The following is a 6,423-nucleotide window of genomic DNA, read 5'->3' as shown; positions in this document are numbered from 1 at the left end:
TTTACATATGTTAAAATATTTATGATTTGAATAAATGGAGAACGTGGATACGTGAGTAAAAAAATAGTACAATTACTTATTAAGTCTGCCAGTTTTAAACCATTATATCACGGGCACGGACATCCACGGCTGGACCACATCTCACGTTGGTAAGTTCGTGATTGGAAGGAGGAAGCGCAGCAGGCACGTGACCCTCCCCGACGAATAAACTGGCCATGAAGATTTCCGTACGATGTTTGTGCTTCATCACTGCAATATTTCATGCTTGGCATGTTTATGTTTGCAAAATGATAAGTGATTTGTAAACTGCTTTTCATTGGCGTTCCTTCACCACCTTACAGAGCTTAAGCACTCTGCGGTCTTTATATGTAATATTTATAGCGCTTTAACACAGTTTAATCCAAATAGTATTTGCTGGCAAGAGCTTTGGATATCATCCACATGTCACCAGCACATCGAACGCACCCAAGTACAACAGGCTAGCGCCTGAAAACGTCTTTGGAGTTTTTTAATAGCGAGCGCAAAATGCGTGAAATTATGCGCGCTGCTTCAAGAGCCAGCGAGAGTAATTTCTGTGACAAGAGCCAAATGTTATCATCAATCGTGCCAAAAGCGAAAACACCTCAGGAATTGACTTCAGAAACTACCGGGCAAAACATTCGTTGTCAGCAAACAAGATATCGTCGATGGTACCATAGTGGCAGGCATTCGGCCGAACTTGTGAGGCAAACGCATCGAACCCACTTTTCTGGGAACAGACTTAGACAAGTGCACAGCGGAGCACCTTTCTCTTCTGAGAGCAGTTGAGTAGTTCTCGAGTGACGGAACTCCTCCCGTGAGAGGTTTAAAAGTTATTCTGAACTCTTTTTATACCAATAGAGCTCCAGAGGACCAATATCCCTGAGCAAAGTGTTCAGTCGCAACGGACCCATTTCCCGAATGAGATTTCTTCAGATATACTGGATTAACCTGAGGTCCATCGCATGTCGTTAACACAACAACCGATCTCGCTCGGGGCGAGCGGCGCACAGAAACCAGCCCCCTCCACCAGAGGCGCGAAGTCTACCATCCAGGGGTGCCGATACACACGACCCGGCCCTCCGGCGGGCGGCAGCGTGCCCGGCCGCCCTTCCCAGCCCAGCTGAAGACAAATATACGTCTGGCCCGTTTACAGCCGGCCGGCCGGTGTTTGGGTTCGGCCGGGCGCCAGCCGGCGCGGAGGCGGCAGGTGTCGGCCTGGCCGGCAGGGGGCAACTCAGGGAGCGTTGCCACGTGCCGGCACAGGGCGACGGGCCGATACTGGGACGGTCAGCACCAGCAGGGGACGCCACGACACGTCTGCATGACTAGCCAGCCGACACGTGCCGGCACAGGGCGACGGGGCCGATACCGGGGGGGTCAGCAGCAGCGGGGACGCCCACGACACGTCTGCATGGACTAGCCAGCCGACACGTGCCGGCACAGGGCAACGGGCCGATACTGGGAGGGTCAGCACAAGCAGGGGACGCCACGACACGCGCATGGACTAGCCAGCCGACACGTGCCGGCACAGGGCGACGAGCCGATACTGGGAGGGTCAGCAAAGCAGGGACGCCACGACACGTCTGCACGGACTGGTCAGCCGATACGTCCCGGCACAGGGCGACGGGCCGGTACTGGGAGGGTCAGCACTAGCAGGGACGCCACGGCGTGTCGGCGCAGGCTGGCCGGCCGAGACGTGCCGGCACAGGGCGACGGGCCGGTACTGGGAGGGTCAGCACCACAGGGGAGCCACGGCGTGTCGGCGCAGGCTGGCCGGCCGACACGGCGGAGAGGATCGGGCGGTGAGTACCCACATAGAGGCACGACAGTAACGCCGAGGCTGACTGTAGTATCTGTGTTCACGGGCGACAAAACGCCGAGGCTGACTGTAGTATCTGTGTCACGGGCGACAGTAACCGAGGCTGACTGCAGTATCTGTGTCACGGGCGACAGTAACGGAGGCTGACTGTAGTATCTGTGTCACGGGCGACAGTAACGCCGAGGCTGACTGTAGTATCTCTGTCACGGGCGACAGTAACGCGAGGCTGACTGTAGTATCTCTGTCACGGGCTGGGAAGGACACTGCGATGGAGCTGCCTGCAGGGTGGTGCATTGGGGGACAATGGCGTGTGAGCAGTCTGTGTACCACAGGCTAAGACGGATACCGAGATAATACTGGGACAAATAAAGCCTGGATACGGCCGGAGCGGATATGCCCCAAGCGGCCTCCTACAGTCATAATACCCCCATCGGGTATTTTGACTGTAGGAAATACCGGCCATCTCCGATCTGCCGCCTCCTTTGCGTTTTCTTGGGGACGCACCGTCCCGACACGTTCTTGAGTTGTAAAATAGTCTGTGGTCTGTCTTTGTGCCGGTGTGCCACATGTGCCTGCTGAGAAGGATGCTGGGACAATGGGGGGGGGGGGGGGGGACCCTTGCCGTTCCAGCCGGACCTCACTGAGAGCTCACAGAGCGGCACACATCATACACCAGAACGTGGGCCGACTGCATGTCACATCCGGATGTTGAGACCGTAAGTGCTCACAAGGAGGCCCACGTGGATACATGGGACAATGTCTAGCAGGACGCTGTCCACCTTCCGCCGGCCGACAGGATACCAGGAAAGCATGGACGTGGTAAAGGCAGACAAGACGAATACGCACTGGAATACGATTGTGCGAGCCATTGGGCGCAGGTGCAGTCGAGCATTCATCGGATGAAGGACCCGGAAAGATAACAGAACGAATGCATCATGTTCGCCATCTGTTCGCAAGCAGCAGACCTGTGCTTGGCTCCGAACGACGCAGAAATCGGTTTTAGAATCAGCTTAATGTTTGACGAGATAAAGTGGAATCGATTTTCTGACAAACTAGAGTGGGATGGAGCTAAAGCCGGGCAGGTTGTGTTACCTGTGACCATCGATGAGTTGAATCAAGCACAAGGATTTCAGGTAGGCATTTCTGTCATGTGTGCGGCATCTGTTGATATTGCACACACATGGCGTATGTATGAAGTTGTTGCTGGAATCGCTCCAATCAAAATCGACTTGGGGATTGAGCTAACATAACTGATTTAAAATCAGAGTAGATTTCAAAATGTGCTGCCCTGCTTTTGAGACAGAGTTAGAGCCAGCCCCACAAACAGCATTCGGAGGTGAATCGATTCCGCACATGCGAAATAACACACAAGTCGACAAATGCGTACCAACATCCGATATATCAGGTCGAATTTAAAATACTTGCACGGACCGTTCTGCTATCCGAAATGCAAAAGTCATCTATTCTTGTACCAGTGCGGTGTAAGCCAGCTCCCCCCCCCCCTTCATACACACACGGTATCTCACTGCCAGCTCACCACTGGCGGAGGCTCGCTAAGGTCTTAGTCTACCCGGTGGATAGAACGATACCCTCAAACGGGAACGTTCTCTTTACGCTTATACTCGGGGTCTAAGGTACCGAAAGCTGATGAGATGTTACGATGCCACTCTAACCCTCCCGTCTCGTTCCCAAGCTCTTCAATGTCCCAAATGGGACGAAAAGGGCTAAACTAATGAATAAAATAGCACCTGTCTGATCCCTTATTTGTCGCGATACAAATGAGACGCTGCGCAATGGCCGAGTGGTTAATGGGCGTAATGGACGAGTCGTTAGCGTCTTAGGCACCTACGTAGGGGGGCCGGGTCCCTATCCCGGTTACATGTTGGCCCCTGAGCGTTAATATGGCGTCTGCGGTTGCTGGCGCTCCATACCAGGTTAATATGGCGTCTGCGGTTGTCGGCGCTCCATACCAGGGTGCGCGGCGACGAGCGTCACGTTCTATTTTTAAAGGGGTTGCAGCAATACAGATTTCCTTGCATAATATGTAATATAAATAAACGTGAAGAAGGAGGATAAAGGCGGGGAAATCTCACAAGCTCTTCGTTCAGTTATTCCTGGCATTATCGGTAACAAGAAATATCAAAAGAGGAAATGGCCCCGACTAACTATGCCCGTCCTACAAATACATTGCAGGCTTCCTCCGTCGTTTTGGCGAATGCGATCACTGCCCACGATGCCTTCGGCAAGAAGAGAGAGTGAGAGGAAAAGGAAAAAATGTTTCCCCATGTGGATCATCGATCATGTCGCAGCCATAATGAAATCGGTCGCTGGAATGATGACGCATTAATAAGATGGCGGATAGGTCCAATGGCCGTAACAGGCTGACCAAACAGGCGGCCATCTTGTTGCTCAGCGGACTGGACCAACACGCCAGCTGATTGCATGGCCCATACGCACTCGGGGACAGCCTCAGGCAATCCAATATGGGATAGGTGACATTTGCCAGCGAGTAGCACGCTTGTAACACGCATAGGTCGACGCACACATCACGTATTCGATTAACGTACTCGGTTAGTACGGGAGGCAAACTTAGCGTTAAAACTGGTGCGTTATCAGACGCTCAAAACATTATACCCAGCGACCGCGAACACAAAGTACGAGACAAGTTCGTTGTTGGTGACACGGTGAAGAGTTTTGTCTGCTTCTGACACAGGCCAGCTCCTTCAGCTCCTTCACAGTGGAATGTCCTGTTGCGAGGTCCTGATGGCTTAACTTGGTAGGCGAGCCCGGGCTGACGTTTTCTCAGAGCTGGCATCGGCTAATCCGGGCCGACAGATTCGGATTTCATTGCGACATGGCCTCGCTTAATGCCCACGGCCGGCGCGGGCCGATTCGCTGCTGCTGAATCAGGCCAATCTCCGAGACTTTGATCTAAAAGCGGACCAAGTGCATGCAAAGCGCAGAGTAAACAGACAGACAAGCACTGTCTGTTGTTTTTACTGCACGCATGTGAACGATGTGCAGTAAAAAGATGGCGATGAGAGGGCCCCTTTCAAGGCGCAGCCAACGTGCACGCTGGGACCTCCGACGGACCCCAGCTGCTGCATCCGACGCGGAGAAGTCAGCGCAGTCAGGGTCGGGCTGCCCTCCGGAGCCAGACCGAGCTGTCCCCTCCGACTCAATTTTCTCCCCGCTGCGCCGAGGGGAAGGAAACGGCAAGGGAGGGAGCCTGCCCGGTTGAAAGCCGGGCAGACAATAAAGGGGAGCGCACAGGTCATTGCCCCCTCCCTTGCTGCGCGCCACCCGTGTGACTCACAGAGCGCCGCGGAGAGCGTCGCCGCGCGGAGAGCGGCTGGCGCCACGCAGACCGGTCCGGCGCCCGGGCAGGAGAAAGGCGTGAGGTCACGCGCGCGGGCCCCGCCTGATGCCATGCGGTCGGTCCCGTCCCGCAGGCTCGTAAACAGGCCGTTTGCAGGTCGGTGCCTCGCAGATTCGTGACGGGGAGGCGTGCGGCTCTATGCAGAGTGCGTGCGGAAGGGCACAGTCTGCGTAACGTCATAGGGGGGGGGGGGGGGTAGACAGCCATCACTGGCTCTTGCAAAGGAAACGACAACTGGGCGTGGTATGGTAACATAATCAGAACCGCCTTGGTTGCACGGAAAACTGTCAACAAACGGTGGGATGTTTCCTCATCCGGCAGGCGTTGTGCTGGTAGCATTTTACAGTCATACTATGAAGTGTCCATGAATGCATCGGGCAGCACAAGACACTGCACTGAGATCACAATCAGCAGACAATAATGCCATCAACTTCATCTGCTTTCTGCAGGGATCTCAAACACCGGGGGACCGCCTGCAAAATGACTCAGGTCACGGACTGGTTGGTGCCCGGCTGCGCTGCTCTGGCACCAAACAAAGCCATTCTAGGAGAAGACATTGGGAGAAGGGGAGGCGGCATCCGGTTTCGTCAGCTCTACACGCTTCATCACACATGATGCCGTTGTCTGTTGTTTACTATGTTACAGCAAGTAATGAATAAAACTTCGGATTCAGTTATTTCGCATAACTGCGTTGTTTCGGTCAAGGGATCTGGAACGGCCGGAACGTCGGGAAAACAGTGACCCTCTCCCCAAGACCCACTACCCAGAGGAGCCCAGAAGCCCTTCGGACACGCGCGACTTCGGCCGGCACCAGTGGCTCGCCAGTCTGAGCATGTCCGGGACAAGAGCGCAGCGAGGCGCCCTTGGAACGACTCCAGCGAGCCCTGAGTGCAGCACCCTGAGGTCTCCGTCGCAGCTCATTACCCGCTGCCGCCGCTGTCAGACCGATGCGCGCCCCGCGGTGGAGAGCGTCAGCAGCCAGAAGAGGGAGGCGGACGCGCCTGTTTGTCGTCGCGAGGTACGGAATACTATGGTGCCGTTCTCTTGGCTCTAGGTACACGTCGCAAATCCTCGTCCAACGACATACCAGGGGTGAAGATTTTTATTCAAAATCGTTGAAGGCAAGTGGTGGTGAAGTTTAACTGCTTATCAACAACAGCCATGGAATGCATGTCAAAATCAGAAACGCTGGGAAGAGGGGACA

The sequence above is a fragment of the Pollicipes pollicipes genome, unplaced genomic scaffold (genome assembly GCF_011947565.3).
Source record: "Pollicipes pollicipes isolate AB1234 unplaced genomic scaffold, Ppol_2.1 Scaffold_7261;HRSCAF=8764_pilon_pilon_pilon, whole genome shotgun sequence".
NCBI lineage: Eukaryota > Metazoa > Arthropoda > Thecostraca > Pollicipedomorpha > Pollicipedidae > Pollicipes > Pollicipes pollicipes.
This window is presented reverse-complemented; position numbering follows the sequence as displayed.